The sequence below is a fragment of the Nycticebus coucang genome, chromosome 8 (genome assembly GCF_027406575.1).
Source record: "Nycticebus coucang isolate mNycCou1 chromosome 8, mNycCou1.pri, whole genome shotgun sequence".
In the NCBI taxonomy this organism is placed as follows: domain Eukaryota; kingdom Metazoa; phylum Chordata; class Mammalia; order Primates; family Lorisidae; genus Nycticebus; species Nycticebus coucang.
Window position 1 is genome coordinate 51,440,047 of NC_069787.1, and position 23,907 is coordinate 51,463,953.

General features: G+C 48.8%; 1 long non-coding RNA gene across 1 annotated transcript in view; it reads left to right on the top strand.

The window, feature by feature from the left end:
* LOC128592697 (uncharacterized) overlaps positions 1–18,005 on the top strand; it is a 74,321-nt gene extending 56,316 nt beyond the window's left edge. The window contains exons 2-3 of the long non-coding RNA XR_008381978.1: positions 5,463–5,606; positions 17,866–18,005. This is a non-coding gene — a long non-coding RNA (uncharacterized LOC128592697). The remainder of the gene's footprint in view (positions 1–5,462; positions 5,607–17,865) is intronic.
* Positions 18,006–23,907: the final 5,902 nt, after the last annotated feature.

Sequence of the window (23,907 nt, forward strand, 5' to 3'; positions counted from 1 at the left end):
AAGTGATTAGCATTACCTTCATTTGCAAAGTGTCAGGAAAAACAGAAAGCAAAGGGTCACACATAAGCTTCCAGCTGCATCCTTGATTGCTATTAGCAAATGTGTTTTTCTGGAGGCTAATACCTCCCGGGCCTAGGCTAATTTCTTAAGCTTTTTTATTACAAGTCCATGCTAATTCACATACCTATTTCTATAAAGGAGAATTGAGAATGTCCTTTCTTAGGGTCTTCCCTGCACTTCAATGTTACTGGTGAGGGAAAGTCTGGGAGTCTGGATGCACATGGTTTGGCATATGGGGTGAACCAAGGAGGAGGAAGTGTTATGAAAAAGGCAATAAACATGCCCCTAGTGAGGAAATATATGCATACTACCATCTAAGTTAGAGGTTGTTTCAAAGTTGATTCAGTGTATGGATTTGAAAAAAAAGATAAAAAGAGAGGCAAAACAGGTTGTGAATGTGGAAATGTGTTTTTGCAAAGAAAGGACTGAACACAGAGGAACGGTGTTGTGTGGGAGCAAAGGCCCATGCCTGGTTCAGGCCTCTTAGAGGGACCCACCTGTGCTACAGTAATAAAAAGGAGGAAAGATCAAAGAGAAAAGTTCAAGTGTTACATACACTATTTCATCAGAACACAGCAGGACAAGTGGTCCCCTAGGGTACTTTGGGGACCACAGCCATGTCACTATCTGACTCCCTAAACAGTCCGGTTCACATGACTTTGTTATCCTACTTAGGATAATCAACACAGGCCAGGGACACCTCCAGTCCCCATTGTTACTGGTGAAGATGTTAACCAGGTGACATCAGGGTGGGGAGGCCACCCATGCGTGTGTGCATCCCGGCCCTGCATACCGCCCAGAGTCTCCTGTGTGGCTGTTGGGGTGACCTTGGTAGTTCCCTCCAGGCCCCTTTCCACTGAGTGTTTCTCATTCACTACAAGTACCAAGCTCCTCCTGCAGCCTACACCAGGGTGTGCATGGCCCCAGCTGCGCAGGGAGGACGGAAAACAGCAAAATACCCAGGACTCAGCTTTCAGGATTCACATTTATTTGTACTGATTTGGAAGAAACGGGACTGGGATGACTAAGAACCCTCTTGCCCGCCCCACAACCATGGAAGAAAAGGGAGAGAAGGGCAGTGAGGAGACCAATGCCCAGGAGTCACAGTCCAGCCACAATGGTTGTCCCATGGTCAGGGGTAGGAAGCCAGGCCATGCTCCCGCTCACTCCTCTCAGGCTGCTTTTCTGGCCCCCCCACCCAGTTGGGAGTCTTTGCCTGGCCGACCTCCCACACCGTGTTTCCGGATGCTGGGAGCTCAGGGCCTTCTTGCCCTCCAAGGAGACATTTGAAGTGGGCTCTCGGGTAATTTGAAATGTGCCCTATATTTTCCTAAACCTGGTCACCCTCTGTGCAACACGGGCTGTGGACACAGGCCAATAGAACCTAAGTGTCCACTGTTCCTTCTGAAAAGGTTAACCAAGTGACATCAGTGTGGGGAGGCCACGCATGGGGTGCGCATCTCTGGGGAGCCCAGAGACTCCGGTGTTGCTGTGAGCTTGGCAGTTCCCTCAAGGCCCCTTTCCACTGGGGTGTCCGGACTTCTGAAACTTGATTCCCTGTGACCAGCCCCAACACCCCATCCCTGCCTATGTCGCCCACCATCCGTGTCACAATCAATGAGGTCAGCTCTTCAGAGGTGACACATCTCTGACAGCAAGCTGCATCTGCCTGCAGGGATGGGGGTGTTAGCTTTATGTCTCCATTCCACACGTACCTGAACTTCACCTTGTGCCCCACCCGTGTACACACAGAGAAAGATATAATGTCAATGTCAGTTTATTGAAAATCCTCTAAAACTGTAAGACATGAAAGGAAAAAGCTTGGCCGCCTCACCCTGGCTGGTCTGGGCCTCAGATCTCCAGGCTGGTCACAGGCACCACCTTGTTGCAGCGGCGGAACTTCTGGGCAAGCGGGAGGCAGAACATCTTACAAAAGAAACTGGCAATCCTCCTCGCGCACCCCCGCCAGCCATGGACGGCTTCAGTGGTGTCCTCTTCCACTACCACTACCTGCCCAGCCGCCGGGAGGGAGTGCTCTTGTCCGGGATTGGCATGAGCTCCTGCGTCTCCCTCTGGGCCTCCCCTAAGGCGGCTGGTGCTGGGGGAGGGAGAGGACGCCGGACCAGGCTGGGGGGCACAAGTGGCACCGGGAATTGGCGGAGTGGCGGTCTCTGGTGGCATGTCTGTCACTGCTGTGCGTGGCCTCTGGCTGTCTTGCCCAGCCTGGATCCAGGGGTCTTCCATCATCTGACGGAGGCTGGGCCTTTTGCTGGGGTCAGGGTTTAGGATCTTTTGGAGATAGGATTTTAATTCAGGGGTAGTGAAAGCAGGTGTCGTATAGGTGCTATTTAAGACTGACCTTCCTAGTTCCTCCGAATCCCGTCCGAAAAATGGGATGGTCCCAGCGGCCATTGTATAGATTATGTCGCCAAGGCTCCAGATTTCTGCCTCTGGTCCTTTGTAGGGCTGCAGCAGGAAAATCTCTGGGGCCCAATACGCAGGGGTGCCACAACAGCTCGTGAACATCTCAACTTCGGTGAACGTTGTGGCCAAGCCAAAGTCAGCTAATTTCACATTCTTTTGGGAGTCCAGTAATACGTTGTCAAGCTTCAGATCCCTGTGCAAGACGCCCTCTTTGTGAAGGTACTCCACGGCTTTCAGTATCTGCAAGAATATGACTCGGGCCTCCCCCTCCTCCATCTGGCCAGATTTGTCTATTCTGTTAGCCAGGTCACCACCACCTGCATGTTCCATAATGAGGTACACCCGATCCTTACCCTCTATGACCTCCAGCAGCTTAATGATGTTGGGATGGTCCAAGCACTTCATGATCTCAGGCTCCGAAGAGGCACAACCACGGTGTTTGCTGATGATCTTCACCGCCACCTTGGTCCCGGTTGGGAGGTGCCGAGCCAGCTTCACCTCACCGAAGCTGCCCCGGCCAAGGGTCTTCAAGAACTCATAGTCCTGGAGGACCTCCTTGTCCAGAGACGCGGAGGCCACCCCAGGTGCCATGGGGAGCCTGACTACTCTAGCACTATGCTAGATAAGCTACGCTAAATAAGGAATCAACAAAAACAACTAACACTATGCTAAAAACACTAACAAACTATACTAACTGGGGCACTAAATAGGCTAACACTACTAATGAAAGCTAACTAGGATAAAAATAATATGTCAACTGATGCTAAGAAAACAAATAACACTATGCTAAAAATACTGTCTCCGCTATTCTAAACTACTCACTGGGATAACTGCGAGAACTACCATCAAGGAAACACACTATCTGAGGTCTAGTCCGCAGGTCACCAAAAGAGCTTCCTGGGCTGTAATGACCAAAGACACAGGCCCAGACAGAGGTTTATGTAGGATTCAGCCTCAATGGCTCTCTATGGGGTCAATGGACCAATCAGGGATGGGGATAACACAGAGTGGGTTTCTTTCTTTCTTTCTCTTTCCTTCTTTCTCTTTCTCTTTCTTTTTCTTTCTTTCCTTTTTTTCCCTTTATGAGCACAAAAACATTTTCCCCTTGAAAGTGAAACATGGGCTTCTTGTTTACATGGATTATAGAGATTGATATTTGAATCAATTATTAGAAATTAAAACCTGTGCGACATTTCAGTGGCCTTATCACTTATCATTTGAAAATATATACAAACTTTAGGTTTCTAGAGACCTCATCATGTCTATATGGGAAGTGTTGAATGTTTTTTCTTTAAATTTGGGTTGTGGTCAGAAAGATGCCATAAATAGCTGTCATGACAATACGATGCAGAAGTGTTTTGGGGTGTGCGATACACAATAAATTCCATTGTTAACGTCAAGGAGTTGTGAGGATGATGACTCTCATCATCATTTTTCCACATGAATAACATCATATTTCTCACCAACAACCTCGGAGGCTGGATATCGATGGGTTGAAATATTCAAAATCATGGGGTGAGGGGGAAGGTCTGTCTACCGAGAGTCCAATATCCAACAGAGTGTGCTTCAAAAGAAAATACCTTCAAATCATACCGGATAATAGGTTCAGATGGAAAATATTTAGAGAACTCCTATGTTTACAACAATAAAAGAAAATAACCTAAGGTAACAGTGGCCGAAGGACTTGAACAGATATCCCTTCCAAGGTGGTACACAAATGGCCAAGATGCTCATGAATAGATGCTTAACAGCACTAATCATCAGAGTACTGCAAAGCAGAACCACAAGGAGAAACTGCTTTACACTCCTTAGGATGGCTCCTATCCAAACAGCAACGGAAGTCAGTAAGTGTTGGTGAAGATGTGGAGAAAGTGGAACTCTTGTGCACTGGTGGAGGAGGGGATGTAAAATGGTGTATTTGCCTTACCAGACATGTTTATTTCTTTATCAAGCTCTGAGTTCCTATCTAGTGTCTTTTCTATCCAACCAGAAGGACTCCTTGCATTGTAGGGCAGGGCTGCTGCAGGGAGAGTGGTGGGAATTCAGGAGTTACTGTTTACTGGGTACAGAGCTTCAGTTTTACAAAAAGAGTTGTACAGAGAAATGGTGGTGACAGTAGCACACGGTGTGAGTGTCCTTCACACCTCTGAACTGTACATGGAAAAGGAGCAAGGTGGAGATACTATGTCATGTGTGTTTTTTCAGAATCAAAAGAATGTTTTAAAAATGTCATTAAGGCATTGATGGAAAACAAAGGCAAGGATATAGGGCAACTGTTAGAAGCAGTATCCATCGGTGGAGCCACTTTGAGAGAGTTATTTTGCAATAATAACGCATGCTCAACGGCCTAGAAGACTCACTATTGGGGAGACACCCAACAGAAACTCCTAAGCGTGCCCTCGGAAAGGAAGGCGCCTGGATGTTCTTATCAGTCCCGTGGATCTGAGCCTCAGACTGGAAGGAACGGAAATGTGCACAGCAGCATGGGTCAGTCTACTGCCCTGTGTCCATACAATGGCGTGATATATGGAAATGTGCATAGGGACCTGCAATGTGTGACAGATGAGGAAGCTCATGAACGATGTGGAGCCGAGGAAGCCAGGTATGGAAGAGTTTAACTATAGCATCAGGCAACATTAGGCTTTTGATGGTAGAAGTCAAGGTAGGGGTTTCCCTAGGGGACAGGCTAGACATCAGAGGGGTCTCCAGGAGACCCTGGGGTGCTGATAATCTGTTTCCTGATCTGAGTGCTGGATACAGGGTGTGTTCAATATGTGGCAAAAAAAAAAAAAAGTAAGTCGTATAAAATAAAAAGTGCAAGTTGTATATTCTAGTGAAGTATATTTAAATTAAAAATGATTGTTAAAATCACCAGATTTCCTATCAAGCCTAGAATGAAAGAGGGACCCTCAGCCTGCCGTGCCTTGTTCACCAAGGGCAAGTTTACGGTGACCATGTAGTTCTCCTTTTTGGTGCAGGGAGGCTGCCACCGGGCTCTAAGCACTGCAGTGGCATCAAGGTGAGAGCCGAGGCCAGGGCTCCAGCACACTCCTGGTGAACTACGGCGTGGCCACGTCCACCTGAGTGCCAGGATCACCATCACTGCCTATCTGCTCTTCAAGGTGAGCTGGGGCCCTGCCCCTCCCATACCTCCTTCCATCTCCTTCCTCGAGGTGAATTATTCATTTGCTCTGATGAATTCCTAAGAAAACCCCAATTGTTCAGAATAGCTTTTGGCATGCCTCCCGCTGCCTGTGACTTTCTGGCTGACAGCAGGAACTGATGTAGAGGAGCAGAGCCTCCCCCGCAGGGGACAGTGGGTGCTGACAGCCACATGTTCAAATGGACAGTGATTGGCAGGCTTTAAAGTGTGCTGACCTGCCTGGCTGTCGTGACCACAGCAGTAACATGGACTCCAAAGAGTTGGAAAAGGTTCCAACAGGGGTCAGGGCAGAGGGGCTCTTCTGGTCCACTCCAGTCCCTTCAGAATCCCCACAGAGACCCAGAACCGGGGCAGTGGTCTTTGGCGTGTTAGATTCTGAGGCCTCTACAGACTTGTTTCTGGGGTGGAATCTGCCCCTTGCCTGGTGTCTGTGAATCCCTGTTCCCGTGTGAGGCGGGAGGTGGCCATGGCATGTGCAGGGTGGAGCACACGGGCTCAGCTCCACACCAGCCCCAAGACTGCGTCCGGGTCTGACACACAGCAGCTCTGTGCTCTGGCTCATTGAACTTCTCTGGGCCTCCAGGTCCCTGCTACCGTATAGGCTGTGGTGAGGATTACTGAGCTGATAAGCAGAGTGGGTGTAGAAAGCAGTCTGGGAGGTAGTGAGTGCTCAGTGAGGGTCATTGAGTAAAACATGAGGACGAGGACTTGGCCCTCCCACCGAGGGAGGTTGTGAAGTCTTCACACAAGGGTTCCCGCACAGCAGGCGGTTCGATAGACCTGCCCTGCCTGTGTCTGATCCCTGCCTAATCCACAAGAGGCCCAGAGGGGCCGCGCTGGTGGGATTTCCTTCTCCTGGGGGAGCCCCCAAGGTCCTGGATGGGCCGGGCAGCCCTCACATTTCCTGCCATCCAGGGTGACACAGTGCTGGTCCCCACGGTGTGTGATGTTTATTTCTCCCTGTGTTCCCTTTGGAGGCCAGTTCAGTGACCTTAGGACCTTTCATCTCTGCACTTGTAGCCCTGGGCATAGTGCCAGATACAGAACAGAGTCCAGCCAAGGGTGTCCCTTGCCTGATGTCTGTGAATCTCTCTTCCCATGTCAGGGATTTCAGGGTGAATAAGTGAGGAAATGGGCCTAGCATCACCCAGCAGGGTTGAAAGCAATGCGCCCTGACCCCCAGAGCAAACTCAGCAGCCCTTTGCAGGTGTCAGCTTTGAGCAGCTTTGAGCAGATGCCCACCCTGCTCCTCCTGACCCTCCATCAACTCATGAAGCGCGTGTCTGTGAGACCTCCCTGTCCCTACTCCAGATCAGGGCATGCCCCAGAGCAGAAAACACACAGAAACCTTTGTCCTGTGATCTGCGACTCAGAGAGAGAGAGAGAGAGAGAGAGACACTACCATGTGGATATAGAAATCCCAGTTAGGCCAGCAGTCATTTTTAGGCAACACCTTGCCATACCTTTACAGAGACGGAGCTTTTCACCAGGATCCAGGAGAGGGAGGGAGGGAGTCGGGGCCCTTCCTGGCTGCTTGGCTGAAGCAGCAGAGACCAAGCTTGAGCTCACTGTTGCTATCTGGATGTAAGGGTGAAAGAAAGGTAGTTGTGGTTTTGAGCTTAGCAGCTTCCTGACTGGATGAACATAGAGATGAATTAAGTCAACTTACTGGAACAAAACCCAAAATGGCCCCGCCTTAACCAATAATTTTATTTCTCTGTCACCTGTGACATTTCATACGGGGGTAGTTTGGCCGTTCCTTATTCATAAGGGGTTCAGACTTGTCTTTCTATGTCATCGTGCTATTACGTGGCATATATAGTTTAGGGGACTCGGGGTCTAAAATGCTTGATGGAGTTCCAGCTGTCACATCTTCTTTCCACATAGCCTCAAAGTTAAAAAGCTCACGTTTTAGCTCACCTACTTGTTTGTCATTAGCCTTGCCAGGGGCTTAGAACAATTTCTCTCTACATCTCATTGACCAGAAGATTGCCCATTATCCATACCAGGAGACAAGAGAAGCTAGAAATGTTTTCCCTGGAACACTTATACCCCCCCAAAAGTGGGGGATCCTTTCTTAAGGAAGAGGGCCGTGTGGAAACTTGGAAGGCAGCTAACAGCCATTGCTGCCACCTATATTTGCTGGTTCGTGTGTCTTTTCGCTCTGCAGCCAGTCTTGAGCACTGCTCATTGTGAGCTCACCACTCTCCTTCAAGCCTGCACAGACATTTGGGAGGTCAGACCTAGAGTCTTAGGCAGGAAAGGCTCCAGTGGCAGGGTGTGCAGCACATCTGTCTGGCTCTGGGACCTGTGCTGCCTTGTACCAAGGCACGTCCATGAACCCCCAGAACCAAAAGTTGAGTCTGTGCGTTCCCCCCATCTCAGCTCCTCCCGGAACCTTGTTCAGGGCTTGTTAAGGCTGATAGTTCACATGACCTCAGCAGACTCGGTTTTCAGTTTTATTTTTTTTATTTCTGATTAATAAGTAATGATGTTTGCATTTGTTACGTAAAGTCCCTGTGGTAATAGTGACCTACACCCGGGAGGTGTGCCACATACCCTTACATTGTGCCCATTCACTGGGAACACACCAATCCCCGCCTCCCCTTCTCCTCTTCTTCCCCATAACTTGAGATTTTCTCTTGGTTGGGCATGTATTACTTCACCTACTGCTTCATATTAGTATGGAGTTCATTGCGTACTTGATTTTCCATTCTTGACATACTTTCCTAAGAAGAAGGTGTTTCAACTCCATCCAGGTTAATACAAACGATAGAAATTCTCCACCTTTTTATGGTTGAATACTATTCCATGATACTCACATACCAGACTTCAGTAATCCATTCATGTGTTGATGAGCAATTAGTTTGTTTCTGCCTCTGGGCAGTTGTAAACTGAGCTCTGATAAAACATCAAGTGAAAATATCCTTATGATAAAATAATTCTTCTTTGTTCGGGGTAGATGCCTAATAATGGGATTGCAGGATCAAAGGAAAGGTCTAGTTTGAGTTCTTAGAGGATTCTCCATACTTCTTTCCAAAGAGGCTGCGTTAGTTTGCAGTCTTACTAACAATGTAAAAGTGTTCCCTTCTCGCCACATCCGGGTCAGCGTCTGAAGCTTTGGGAGTTTGTGATGTGGGCTGTTCTCTCTGGACAGTGACATTTTCATATCATACACAAACTTAACTCACAGTGAATTCAAGACTTAAATGTCAGGAGTTAACAGTATAAAACTCGTAGGAGTAAACGCAAGAGGGAAGCTCGAGGACAACGTGGGTCCTGATACTTCCTGCTGGTGGGTCCTGAGGGATCAAACCCAATATAGTGAATCTTGTGTGGAAAAGTGTTGGCTTAGGAAACAGGGAGATATCCGAATGCCTCTGGCTTTGAACAGGCCTGAGACTTTGAGGCAGTGATCAGGACTGTGGCCGCTGCTTCAGCCCCGGGAGAGGCACAGCCCCACCAGCATAGGATCCCACGCCTTCTCTTTAGACCCCTTTCTGGACTTTCTTAACGTTCCTTCTCTATGTTCTTTGCAGGAGGTATCAGGACCCACAGGACAGCCTGTGAGGGTTCGGGTTCTCTTTTCAGTGGGTGATCTAGAGGTGTGTAATGAAAAGTTAGGGAATTTCTCTGCTGACCCTGGGAAATTCACAGAGGAATGTGAATACCTGGCTATTGTTTTTGATTTGACCTAAAAGGATGCGTGCGTCTTACTCTCACATTGATGTTTGTAGATGACAGACACAGGATTTGGACAGCTGGTCACATCTAAGGGGACCAATTCCGTGCCCTAGTCAAAGCTCCTGCCTGGGAATCAAACAGTTCAAGGGGATCCAGGGTGGAATCTGCATCTGTGTCAAAGAGGATCCCATCTCCGCAGCCAAATGCTAGTGTGTTTTATAAGGGCATGGAAGCTATTCAGGTGAAACCACTCAACTTTGCCAAAGTAACAGAGGGGTTCAGGGAAAGGAGGAAAGCCTAGCAATATGTAGAGAAATAATCACCGAAGCTGTCAGAAGGTGGACAACATGGACCCAGATCAGCCGAGGCAGAAATAGTGATTGATCCACGATTGACACCTCTGACTGTGATAACCCATAGGAAACTCCAAGTTGGCCTTAGGCCCCCAGACATGTCCCAGATACTGTCAGTGGCCTCCTCTGTCCCCAACAACCGGGATATGTAACACAGGGGAGTTCCAAAAGGCCAGAATACTGGGGGTGCCTTTTGTAGCAATGCCCTCCCCAGACACTCACCCCACAGTGCCCTGGTGATGGTGGAAAGACCTGCCACCCTTGTGGGAAACCGGGACACTTTTAGAGAGTGTCACACCAGCCCCAGAAGGACCAAAGTTGAGGAGGGAAAAGCCATGAAGCACTGGTGGCCCTGTCCCAAATGGGGACATCCTGGTTATTGGGCACGGAGTGTCCCCCGATAACAGGGAGCCCAAGGTGGGGGGGTGTCCCGAGCCTGGTGGCCATGGTCATAAATGAACAGGCCTAAAGTGGCAGGGTTCCACACTGGCTCCCACTCATCCCCTCCAAATCACACATGAAGAACCCTGGGCAACCCTGTCATCCCCTTACGTAGCTGTGGCATTGATGGGTGCCTCAGCAGGAGGTATTATACCCCAAGTTATTATGTACTTGGGAAGGACTATTAGTCAGCCAGCAACTTCTGCTTGTCTCAGAGGTTCCAATGTCATTGCTACGAAGAATCTTTTTAGACAAATTGGGCCTCAGTTGCAATCACAGCACTAGACCATTAGGAGCAGTCCTTGAGACAGCTGTCACAGGGAACAACAAAGACCTGCAGGTGTAGAGGGCGTGGACCCTGGGACCTGGGCAGAGGGAAGCCAGGGAAGGATGAGAGGGTTCCTCCGGTACAGGCCACTCTCAACCCAGGCCATCTTTTTCTGTTTGTTGAAGGAAGCTGAACAGCCTTGTCTTTATGGCATCCTGATTCCTGTTTCCCTGTGCTCCATGCCTAAACTGGCAGAACCTCTGTCTCTCTCCTCCCTCCCCTACCCCTACCAAGGGGAAGGTCAATTACAAGCCTCTGTGGATTCCACAGCTTCTCTGGTTCTTCGGCTCACTCTTTGTCTGGTGCTTCCCAGCTGCCCTACCCCCGAACTAGAAATCTGTCCTCTGGATATTGCAACATTTGTATCACTGTGTTGGGTCTTTCCTGGGCAAGCCTCTGTGTTTGTTTTTCAGCCCGACTAATTCTGACTTGGCTGGGTTTGACCATTAGTGCCTTGCTAACTGAGAGGGGGAAGGGAAGACGGAAACATAGTAGTTCTCAGCCAGATTTCGGGGCTTCCCTACCCCAATGTCTGACAAAATGTCAGTGCAAGGTGGGGTTGAGGGACATCCCAGGGGAATGCCCACTAGACTGCCTCCTGAACAACTAGAATGCCTAGGAAGGGTTGGGAAGAAATGGCTCATTTCTAGGTCTCCTGCTTGGAAGTTGGGCTAAAACACTGGATTTGTCTCGGTGTGATCTGTGACAAGTAGGACAATTTCTGCTATCATTGGTCGGGTGGGAGCAGCCAGGTCATCTGAGTTGTATGTATTGACGAAGATGCTTGTGTGTTTAATTGCGTAGGTCTTCCTGGTGTGAATGCCTGATTTCTTAGGCCACAGGTGAATAAATTGGATAAATATAAATAATACAGAGACAGTGTATGCAGAGTTTTCTATACCCTGCTAGTGAGGGCCATATGGTATGCTATTCGAGGAAAATACAGAGGTGGCCCTTCTCTTCACTATCTCTCTAGCCACTCTGAATTATCTTCTCTTGCACAAAGACTCCCAATTCTCAAACCATTCTCTTTTCAACTTTTATATTACTTAATAAGTGGTAACAAAAAGTTTGTGAAATTATTCATTGAACTCCCATCTTTAAGAGTAAACAGAATGCCTTAGGAAGACCATGTCCATTTCATTCGCTGCTATGTTCCTAGGATTGCACATTCCTGCATCCAAACATATAATAAGTGCTCAATAAATATTTGTTGAAGACATGGATTTATCAACCACGGGTTACAGGAAGGTACACATAGCTTGAGTCCACAGATAACCCCAGAGAGTTTCAAGTTTCTGCATTTCCCCCAGCAGTTGATTTGGTAGGTAGATCCTCTGTGAGTGATATCCAAACCTTGCCCTCGCTCATTAGCCTTATTTGTGCTTAGTCAGCATATTAGGTTCAAAGAACTCAGTGGTAGACAGAAGTGATTAGCGTTACCTTCCTTTTCAAAGTGTCAGGAAAAAACAGAAAGCAAAGGGTCACACATAAGCTACCAGCTGCATCCTTGATTTCTATCAGCAAATGTATTTTTATGGAGGCTAATATCTTCCGGGCCTAGGCTAATTTTTTAAGCTATTTTATTACAAGTCCATGCTAATTCACATACCTATTTCTGTACAGGAGAATTGAGATTGTCCATTTTTAGGGTTTTCACCGCTATATAAAGTGACTGGTGATGGAAAGTCTGGGAGTCTGGATGCACGTGGTTTGGCAGATGGGGTGAACCAAGGAGGAAGTGTTATGGAAAAGGCAGTAAACGTGCCCCTAGTGAGGCAGTATATGTATACTACCATCTAAGTTAGAGGTTCTTTCAAAGATGATTCAATGTGTGCATTGGAAGAAAAAAAAAAAAAAACTACAAAGAGAGGTAAAACAGGTCATGAGTGTGGAAATGTGTTTTTGCAAAGAAAGGAATGAACACAGAGGAATGGTCTTGTGTGGCACCAAGGCCCAAGCCTGGCTCAGGCCTCTTAGAGGGACCCACTTGTGCTGCTGTTATAAAAAGGAGGAAAGATGGCAGAGAAAAGTTCAAGTATTACACTATTTAGTCAGAACACAGCAGGACAAGTGGTCCCCCTTGGGGGACCTTTGGGCACTTTGGCCAGCAGGACCTCAAGACCCCATGGTTCCTCGCGAAGATGTTAACCAGGTGACATCAGGGTGGGGAGGCCATCCACGGGTGTGTGCATCACTGCCCTGCAAACGGCTCAGAGACTCCTGTGTGGCTGTTGGGGTGACCATGGTAGTTCCCTCCAGGCCCCTTTCCACTAAGTGTTTCTCACTAACTCCAAGTACTAAGCTCCTCCTGCAGCCTACACCAGGGTGTACACAGCCCCAGCTGGGCAGGGAGGACCCAAAACAGCAAAATACCCAGGACTCGGCTTTCCGGATTGAGATTTATCTGTACAGATTTGGAAGAAACAGGAGTGGGATGTCTAAGAACCCTCTCGCCCTGCCCCCCACAACCATGGAAGAAAAGGCAGGGAAGGGCAGTGAGGGGACAAGTGCCCAGGAGTCACGGTCCAGGCTCAATGGTTGTCCCAGGTGGCTGTGGGTAGGGGGAGTTTAGGCCGTGCTTCCGCTCAGTCCACTGTGGCTAGGGGGCCTCCGCAGGCCTCAGGCTGCTTGTCTGGGCCCTCACCCATCTGGGACTCCTTGCCTGCCTGACCTCCCACACCGTGTTTCAGGATCCCATAAGCTCAGGGCCTTCTTGCCCTCCAAGGAGACATTTAAGGTGGGCTCTCAGGCATTTGGAAATGTGCCCTACATTGTCCTTAACCTGGTCACCCTGTTGTGCAACGCGGGCTGTCAACACAGGCCACCGGAACCTAAGTCTCCGCTGTTCCTTCTGAAAAGCTTAACCAAGTGACATCAGTGTGGGGAGGCCACACACGGAGTGTGCGTCTCGGGCCTGCACACAGCCCAGAGACTCTGGCGTTGCTGTGACCTTGGCAGCTCCTTCGAGGCCCCTTCCCATTTGGATGTCAGGACTTCTGAAACTTGGTTCCCTATGACCACCCACCCCCAATCCCTGCCTATGCCGCGTACCATTCATGTCACAATCAATGAGGTCAGCTCTTCAGAGGCGACACATCTCTGAGAGCAAGCTGCATCTGCCTGCAGCGCTGGGGGTGTTAGCTTTATGTCTCCATTCCACACGCACCTGAACTTCACCTTGCGCCCCACCCATGTACACACAGAGAAAGATACAATGTCGATGTCAGTTTATTGAAAATCTGCTAAAACTGTAAGACATGAAAGGAGGAAGCTTGGCCGCCCCAAACTGGCTGGTCTGGGCCTCAGGTCTCCAGGTTGGTCACAGGCACCACTTTGTTGCGGCGGCGGATCTTCTGGGCCAGCGGGAGGCAGAACATCTTACAAAAGAAACTGGCAATCCTCCTCGCGCACCCCCGCCGGCCCTGGACCGCTTCAGTGCTGTCCTCTTCCACTACCACTACCTGCCCAGCCGCCGGGAGGGAGTGCTCTTGTCCGGGACGGGCCTGAGCTCCTGCATCTCCCTCTGGGCCTCCCCTAAGGCGGCTGGTGCGAGGGGAGGGAGAGGACGCCGGACCAGGCTGGGGGGCACAAGTGTCACCGGGAATTGGCGGAGTGGCGGTCTCTGGTGGCATGTCTGCCACTGCCGTGCGTGGCCTCTGGCTGTCTTGCCCAGCCTGGATCCAGGGGTCTTCCATCATCTGACGGAGGCTGGGCCTTTTGCTGGGGTCAGGGTTTAGGATCTTTTGGAGAAACGATTTTAATTTGGGGGTGGTGAAAGCAGGTGTCGTATAGGTGGTACTTAAGACTGACCTTTTCAGTTCCTCCGAATCCCTTCCGAAGAATGGGGCGGTCCCGGCGGCCAACGTATAGAGGATGACGCCAAGGCTCCAGATTTCTGCCTCTGGTCCCTTGTAGTTCTGCCTCAGGAAAACTTCTGGGGCCAAATACCGGGCTGTACCACAAAAGGCTGTGAACGTCTCAACTTCGGTGAAGGTAATGGCCAAACCAAAGTCAGCTAGTTTGACATTGTTTTGAGAATCTAACAAAATATTGTCAAGCTTCAGATCCCTGTGCAAGATGCCCTCTTCGTGTAGGTACTCCACGGCTTTCAGTATCTGCAAGAATATGGCTCGGGCCTCCCCCTCCTCCATCTGGCCAGATGTGTCTATTCTGTCAGCCAGGTCACCACCACCTGCATGTTCCATGATAAGGTACACCTGATCCTTACCCTCTATGACCTCCAGCAGCTTAATGATGTTGGGATGGTCCAAGCACTTCATGATCTCAGGCTCCGAAGACGCACAAGCACGGTGTTTGCTGATGATCTTCACCGCCACCTTGGTCCCGGTTGGAAGGTGCCGAGCCAGCTTCACCTCACCGAAGCTGCCCCGGCCAAGGGTCTTCAAGAACTCGTAGTCCTGGAGGACCTCCTTGTCCAGAGACACGGAGGCCACCCCAGGCGCCATGGGGAGCCTGACTACTCTAGCGCTATGCTAGATAAGCTACACTTACTAAGTAATCAACAAAAACAACAACAACTAATGCTCACTATGCTAAAAAAGATAACAAACTATACTAACTGGGGCACTAAATAGGCTAACACTACTGATGAAAGCTAACTAGGATAAAAATAATAGGTGAACTTATGCTAACAAAACAAAGAACACTATGCTAAGAATTCTATCTACGCTATGCTAAACTACTCACTGGGATAACTGCAAGAACTACGATCAAGGAAACACGCTATCTGAGGTCAAGTCCGCAGGTCACCAAAAGAGCTTCCTGGGCTGTAACGACCAAAGACCCAGGCCCAGACACGGCCTTATATAGGTGTCAGCCTCAATGGCTCTCTATGAGGTCAGAGGCAGGGGGAAATGGACCAATCAGGGCTGGGGATAACAGGGTGGGGTTTTCCTTTCCTTACATGGGTGCAAAAACCTTTTCCACTTGAAAGAGAAACAGGTGCTTCTTGTATACATGGATTATGGAGATTGATACTTGGTTTGTTAGGAATTAAAACCGGTACAACATTTCAGTGGCCTTATCACTTATAATTTGAAAATCTATACTAACTTTTGGGTTCTAGAGACCTCATCATGTCTATATGGGAAGTGTTCAATTTTGCTTGCTTTAAATTTGAGTTGCTGTTAGAAAGATACCAGAAATAGCTGCCATCATGTTACCATAGAGAAGTGTTTTGGGGTGTGTGATACACAATAAGGTCCATTGTTAACATGTAGTCAGCTGCTAGGAAGATGCCTCTCATCATCATTTTTCCACATGATCGACATCAGATTTGTCACCAAAAACCTTGGAGGCTGGATATCGATGGGTTGAAATATTCAGAGTCATGGGGTGCGGGGGAATGTCTGTCTACCGAGAGTCCCATATCCAGCAAACTGTGCTTCAAAAGAAAATACTTCAAATCATACCTGACGATAGGTTCACATGTAGAATATTTAGAGAACTCCTATGTTTACAATAACACAAAATAACCTAATTAAACAGTGGCCAAAGTACTTGAATAGTTAATTCTTCAAAGGTGGTACGCAAATGGCCAACACGCTCATGAAAAGATGCTTAAGATATTTGTACCAGAATGTTCATTGCAGCCCAATTCATAATTGCTAAGTCATGGAAAAAGCCCAAGGGCCCATCGATCCCCGAATGGATTAATAAATTGTGGTATATGTACACCATGGAATATTATGCAGCCTTAAAGAAAGATGAAGACTTTACCTCTTTCATGTTTCCATGGATGGAGCTAGAACATATTTTTCTTAGTAAAGTATCTCAAGAATGGAAGAAAAAGTATCCAATGTACTCATCCCTCCTATGAAACTAATTTATGGCTTTCATATGAAAGCTATAACCCAGTTATAACCTAAGAATATGGGGAAGGGGGAGAGGGAGGGGGTGGATGGGCGGAGGGAGGGTGATTGGTGGGATTGCACCAGTGGTGCGTCTTACAAGGGTACATGTGAACCTTATTAAACGTACAATATAAATGTCTTAACACAATATCTAAGAAAAAGGAAGGCTATGTTAACCAGTGTCATGAAAAGGTGTCAAACGGTCTATAAAACCGGCGCATGGTGCCCCACAATCACATTAATGTACACAGCTATGATTTAATTAAAAAAAAAAAAAGAAAGAAAGAAAGAAAAGATACTTAACAGCACTAAGCATCAGAGTACTGCAAAGCAAAACCACAAGGAGAAACCACTTTACCCTCCTTAGGATGGCCACTATCCAAACAGCAACAGAAGTCAGTAAGTGTTGGTGAAGATGTGGAGAAAGTGGAACTCTTGTGCACTGGTGGAGGGAATGTAAAATGGTGCATTTGCCTTACCAGACGTATTTCTTCCTTTATCAAGCTTTGAGTTCCTATCTAGTGTCCTTTCTTTCCCGCCAGAGGGCCTCCTTGCATTGTAGGGCACGGCTGCTACAGGGAGAGTGGTGAGAATTAAGGAGTGACTCTTTATTGGGTACAGAGCTTCCGCTTCACAGAATGAGTTTTACAGAGAACTGGTGGTGAGAGTGGCACCACAGCGTGAATGTCCTTCACACCACTGACCTGTACATGTAAAGGAGCAAGGTGGAGATGCTATGTTATGTGTATTTTGTCAGAATCAAAGTAATGTTTTAAAAATGTCATTAAGGCATTGATGGAAAACAAAGGCAAGGGTATAGGGCAACTGTGTGTAGCAGTTTCCATTGATGGAACCACTTTGAGAAAGTGATTTGGCAATAATAACGCATGCCCAATGGCCTAGGAGCCTCACTTTTGGGGAGACACCCAACAGAAACTCCTAAGCGTGCCCTCAGAAAGGAAGGTGCCTGGATATTCTCATCAGCCCCGTGGATCCGAGCCCCAGACTGCAAGGAATGGAGATTTTCACAGTAGCACGGGTCGGTCTACTGCCCTGTGTCCACACAATGGCGTGATATGTGGAAATGTGCACAGAGCTGCTGTGGGTGACAGATTAGGAAGCTCGTGAACAATGTGGAGCCGAGGAAGCCAGATACGGAAGAGTTTAACTACAGCATCAGGCAACATTAGGCTTGTGCTGGTAGAAGTCAGCGTAGGGGTTTCCCTTGGGGATGGGCCAGACATTACATGGGTCTCCTGGAGACCTTGGAGTGCTGATAATCTGTTTCCTGATCTGGGTGCTGGATACAGGGTGTGTTCAATGTGTGGCAGAAAAAAAGAAAAAAAAAGTAAGTTGTATCAAATAAACAAAAAATGTAAGTTGTATATTCTAGTGGAGTATACTTCAGTTAAAAATGATAGTTAAAATCACCAGATTGCCTATCAAGCCTAGAATGAAAGAGGAACCCTCAGCCTGCCGTAGCTCGTTCACCAAGGGCAAGTTCACAGTGACCATGTAGTTCTCCTTTTCTTGCAGGAAGGCTGCCACCGGGCTCTAAGCACGGCAGTAGCGTCAGGGTGAGAGCCAAGGCCAAGGGATCCAGGACACTCCTGGTGAGCTACGGCGTGGCCACGTCCGCCTGAGTGCCAGGATCACCATCGCTGCCTACCTGCTCCTCAAGGTGAGCCGGGCCCTGTCCCTCCCACACCCCCTTCACACTCCTTCCTTGAGGTGAATTATTCATTTGCTCTGATGAATTCCTAAGAAAACCCCAATTGTTCAGAATAGCTTTTGGCATGCCTCCCGCTGCCTGTGACTTTCTGGCTGACAGCAGGAACTGATGTAGAGGAGCAGAGTCTCCCGCGCAGGGGACAGTGGGTGCCGACATCCACATGTTCACATGGACAGTGATTGGCAGGCTTTAAAGTGTGCTGACCTGCCTGGCTGCCGTGACCACGGCAGTAACGTGGGCTCCAAAGAGTTGGAAAAGGTTCCAACAGGGGTCAGGGCAGAGGGGCTCTTCTGGTCCACTCCAGTCCCTTCAGAATCCCCACAGAGACCCAGAACCGGGGCAGTGGTCTTTGGTGTGTTAGATTCTGAGGCCTCTACAGACTTGTTTCTGGGGTGGAATCTGCCCCTTGCCTGGTGTCTGTGAATCCCTGTTCCCGTGTGGGGCGGGAGGTGGCCATGGCATGTGCAGGGTGGAGCACACGGGCTCAGCTCCACGCCAGCCCCAAGACTGCATCCGGGTCTGACACACAGCAGCTCTGTGCTCTGGCTCATTGAACTTCTCTGGGCCTCCAGGTCCCTGCTACCGTATAGGCTGTGGTGAGGATTACTGAGCTGATAAGCAGAGTGGGTGTAGAAAGCAGTCTGGGAGGTAGTGAGTGCTCAGTGAGGGTCAGTGAGTAAGTAAAACACGAGGATCAAGACCTGGCTCTCCCACCAAGGGTGGTTGTGGAGGCTTCGCACAAGGGCCTGTGTCTGAACCCTGCCTCATCCGCAAGAGGCCCGGAGGAAATGAGCTGGTGGGAGTTCCTGCCCCTCGGGGGAGCCCCTGGGCCCCCAGCTGGGCCAGGCAGCCCTCACATTTCCCACCACCCCGGCTCAGGCAGTGCTGGTCCCCGTGGTGTGTGATCTTTGTTTCTCCCTCTGTCCCATTAGAGGCCGGCTCAGTGACCTTAGGAACTTTCATCTCTGCACTTGTAGCCCTGGGCATAGTGCCTGATGCAGAGCAGAGTCCAAGAAGGGTGGTTTCCTTTAGGGTGAATAAGTGAGGAAATGTGCCCAGGGTCACCCAGCAGGGCTGAAAGCAAGGCCTCCTGACCCCCAGAGCAAGCTCCGCAGCCCTTTGCAGGTGTCTGCTTTGAGCAGATGCCCACCCTGCTCCTCCTGACCAGCCATCCAGTTAGCAGCGCGTGTCTGTGAGACCTCCCTGTGCCTTCTCTAGGTCAGGGGATGCCCCAAAGTAGAAAACACACAGAAACCTTTGCCCCATGATCTGAAAGTCAAAGAGAGAAAGAGAGAGAGTGACCACCATCTGGTGATAGAAATCCCAGCTAGGCCAGCAGCCATTTTTGGAAACACACTGCCACACCTTCAGAGAGATGGAGCTTTTCAGCAGGACACTGGGGAGGGAGAGCTTCAGGGCCCTTCCTGGCTGCTTGGCTGGAGCAGCAGAGGCCAAGCTTGAGCTCACTGTTGCTACCTGGGATGTAAGGGTGAAAGAAAGGTAGTTGTGTTTTTAAGAGCTTAGCAGCTTCCTGATTGGATAAACGTGGAGATGAGTTAAGTCAACTTACTGGGGACAAAACCAAAATGGCCCTGCCTTAACCAATAGAGAGGTTCATTTCGCTGTCATGTGTGACATTTCATACAGGGGTAGTTTGGCTGTTCCTTATTCATAAGGGATCCAGACTTCTGTCTTTCTATGTCATCGTGCTATTACATGGCTTACGTACTTTAGGGGACTCAGGTTCTAAAATGCTTGCTGGAGCTCCAGCTGTCACATCTGCTTTCCACACAGCCTCAAAGGGAAAGAGCTGACATTTCAGCTCACCTGGTTTTTTGTCATTAGCCTTGCCAGGAGCTTAGAACAATTTCTCTCTATATCTAACTGACCAGAAGTTTGCCCATTATCCATACCTAGAGGCAAGAGAAGCTGGAAATGTTTTCCTAGGAAAATTTACTACCCCCCAAAAGCGAGGGTTTCTTCCTTAAGGAAGAGGGGAGTGTGGAAACATGGAGGGCAGCTAACGGCTATTGCTGCCACCTGTCTTTGCTGGTCCATGTGTCCATTCACTCTGCAGCCAGTCCTGACCACTGCTCATTGTGAGCTCACCTCTCTCCTTCAAGCCTGTGCAGACATGTGTGAGGTCAGAACTGGAGGCTTAGGCAGGAAAGGCTCCAGTGGCAGGGTGTTTAGCAGATCTGTCTGGCTCTGGGACCTGCGCTGCTTTATTTCAAGGCACTTCCAGGAACCCCTAGAGCCAAGAGTTGAGTCTGTGCGTTCCCCCCATCTCAGCTCCTCCTGGAACCTTGTTCAGGGCTTGTTAAGGCTAATAGTTCGCATGACCTCAGCAGACTCAGTTTTCAGTTTTATTTTGTTATTTCTGATTAATAAGTTACCATGTTTGCGTTTTTTAGGTAAAGTCCCTGTGGTAGCTGTGTCCTACACCCGGGAGGTGTACCCTTACATTGTGCCCATTCACTGGGAACACACCAATCCCGCCTCCCCTTCTCCTCCCTCTTCCCCCAAACTTGAGATTTTCTCCTGGTTGGGCGGGTATTACTTCACCTACTGCTTCATATTAGTATGGAGTTCATTGCGTACTTGATTTTCCATTCTTGACATACTTTCCTAAGAAGAAGGTGTTTCAACTCCATCCAGGTTAATACAAACGATAGAAATTCTCCACCTTTTTATGGTTGAATACTATTCCATGATACTCACATACCAGACTTCAGTAATCCATTCATGTGTTGATGAGCAATTAGTTTGTTTCTGCGTCTGGGCAGTTGTAAACTGAGCTCTGATAAAACATCAAGTGAAAATATCCTTATGATAAAATAATTCTTCTTTGTTCGGGGTAGATGCCTACTAATGGGGTTGCAGGATCAAAGGAAAGGTCTAGTTTGAGTTCTTAGAGGATTCTCCATACTTCTTTCCAAAGAGGCTGCGTTAGTTTGCAGTCTTACTAACAATGTAAAAGTGTTCCCTTCTCGCCACATCCGGGTCAGCGTCTGAAGCTTTGGGAGTTTGTGATGTGGGCTGTTCTCTCTGGACAGTGACATTTTCATATCATACACAAACTTAACTCACAGTGAATTCAAGACTTAAATGTCAGGAGTTAACAGTATAAAACTCGTAGGAGTAAACGCAAGAGGGAAGCTCGAGGACAACGTGGGTCCTGATACTTCCTGCTGGTGGGTCCTGAGGGATCAAACCCAATATAGTGAATCTTGTGTGGAAAGGTGTTGGCTTAGGGAACAGGGAGATATCCGAATGCCTCTGGCTTTGAACAGGCCTGAGACTTTGAGGCAGTGATCAGGACTGTGGCTGCTGCTTCAGCCCCGGGAGAGGCACAGCCCCACCAGCATAGGATCCCGCGCCTTCTCTTTAGACCCCTTTCTGGACTTTCTTAACGTTCCTTCTCTATGTTCTTTGCAGGAGGTATCAGGACCCACAGGACAGCCTGTGAGGGTTCGGGTTCTCTTTTCAGTGGGTGAGCTAGAGGTGTGTAATGAAAAGTTAGGGAATTTCTCTGCTGACCCTGGGAAATTCACAGAGGAATGTGAATACCTGGCTATTGTTTTTGATTTGACCTAAAAGGATGCGTGCGTCTTACTCTCACATTGATGTTTGTAGATGACAGACACAGGATTTGGACAGCTGGTCACATCTAAGGGGACCAATTCCGTGCCCTAGTCAAAGCTCCTGCCTGGGAATCAAACAGTTCAAGGGGATCCAGGGTGGAATCTGCATCTGTGTCAAAGAGGATCCCGTCTCCGCAGCCAAATGCTAGGTTGTTTTATAAGGGCATGGAAGCTATTCAGGTGAAACCACTCAACTTTGCCAAAGTAACAGAGGGGTTCAGGGAAAGGAGGAAAGCCCAGCAATATGTAGAGAAATAATCACCGAAGCTGTCAGAAGGTGGACAACATGGAACCAGATCAGCCGAGGCAGAAATAGTGATTGATCCACGATTGACACCTCTGACTGTGATAACACATAGGAAACTCCAAGTTGGCCTTAGGCCCCCAGACATGTCCCAGATACTGTCAGTGGCCTCCTCTGTCCCCAACAACCGGGATATGTAACACAGGGGAGTTCCAAAAGGCCAGAATACTGGGGGTGCCTTTTGTAGCAATGCCCTCCCCAGACACTCACCCCACAGTGCCCTAAGGATGGTGGAAAGATCTGCCACCCTTGTGGGAAACCTGGACACTTTTAGAGAGTGTCACACCAGCCCCAGAAGGTCAAAGTTGAGGAGGGAAAAGCCATGAAGCACTGGAGGCCCTGTCCCAAAAGGGGACATCCTGGTTATTGGGCACGGAGTGTCCCCCGATAATGGGGAGGCCAAGGGGCGGGGGGGTGTCCCGAGCCTGGTGGCCATGGTCATAAATGAACAGGCCTAAAGTGGCAGGGTTCCACACTGGCTCCCACTCATCCCCTCCAAATCACACATGAAGAACCCTGGGCAACCCTGTCATCCCCTTACGTAGCTGTGGCATTGATGGGTGCCTCAGCAGGAGGTATTATACCCCAAGTTATTATGTAGTTGGGAAGGACTATTAGTCAGCCAGCAACTTCTGCTTGTCTCAGAGGTTCCAATGTCATTGCTACGAAGAATCTTTTTAGACAAATTGGGCCTCAATTGCAATCACAGCACTAGACCATTAGGAGCAGTCCTTGAGACAGCTGTCACAGGGAACAACAAAGACCTGCAGGTGTAGAGGGCATGGACCCTGGGACCTGGGCAGAGGGAAGCCAGGGAAGGCTGAGAGGGTTCCTCCGGTACAGGCCACTCTCAACCCAGGCCATCTTTTTCTGTTTGTTGAAGGAAGCTGAACAGCCTTGTCTTTATGGCATCCTGATTCCTGTTTCCCTGTGCTCCATGCCTAAACTGGCAGAACCTCTGTCTCTCTCCTCCCTCCCCTACCCCTACCAAGGGGAAGGTCAATTGCAAGCCTCTGTGGATTCCACAGCTTCTCTGGTTCTGTTCGGCTCACTCTTTGTCTGGTGCTTCCCAGCTGCCCTACCCCCGAACTAGAAATCTGTCCTCTGGATATTGCAACATTTGTATCACTGTGTTGGGTCTTTCCTGGGCAAGCCTCTGTGTTTGTTTTTCAGCCCGACTAATTCTGACTTGGCTGGGTTTGACCATTAGTGCCTTGCTAACTGAGAGGGGGAAGGGAAGACGGAAACATAGTAGTTCTCAGCCAGATTTCGGGGCTTCCCTACCCCAATGTCTGACAAAATGTCAGTGCAAGGTGGGGTTGAGGGACATCCCAGGGGAATGCCCACTAGACTGCCTCCTGAACAACTAGAATGCCTAGGAAGGGTTGGGAAGAAATGGCTCATTTCTAGGTCTCCTGCTTGGAAGTTGGGCTAAAACACTGGATTTGTCTCGGTGTGATCTGTGACAAGTAGGACAATTTCTGCTATCATTGGTCGGGTGGGAGCAGCCAGGTCATCTGAGTTGTATGTATTGATGAAGATGCTCGTGTGTTTAATTGTGTAGGTCTTCCTGGTGTGAATGCCTGATTTCTTAGGCCACAGGTGAATAAATTGGATAAATATAAATAATACAGAGACAGTGTATGCAGAGTTTTCTATACCCTGCTAGTGAGGGCCATATGGTATGCTATTCGAGGAAAATACAGAGGTGGCCCTTCTCCTCACTATCTCTCTAGCCACTCTGAATTATCTTCTCTTGCACAAAGACTCCCAATTCTCAAAACATTCTCTTTTCAACTTTTATATTACTTAATAAGTTGTAACAAAACGTTTGTGTAATTATTCATGGAACTCCCATCTTTAAGAGTAAACAGAAAGCCTTAGGAAGACCATGTCTG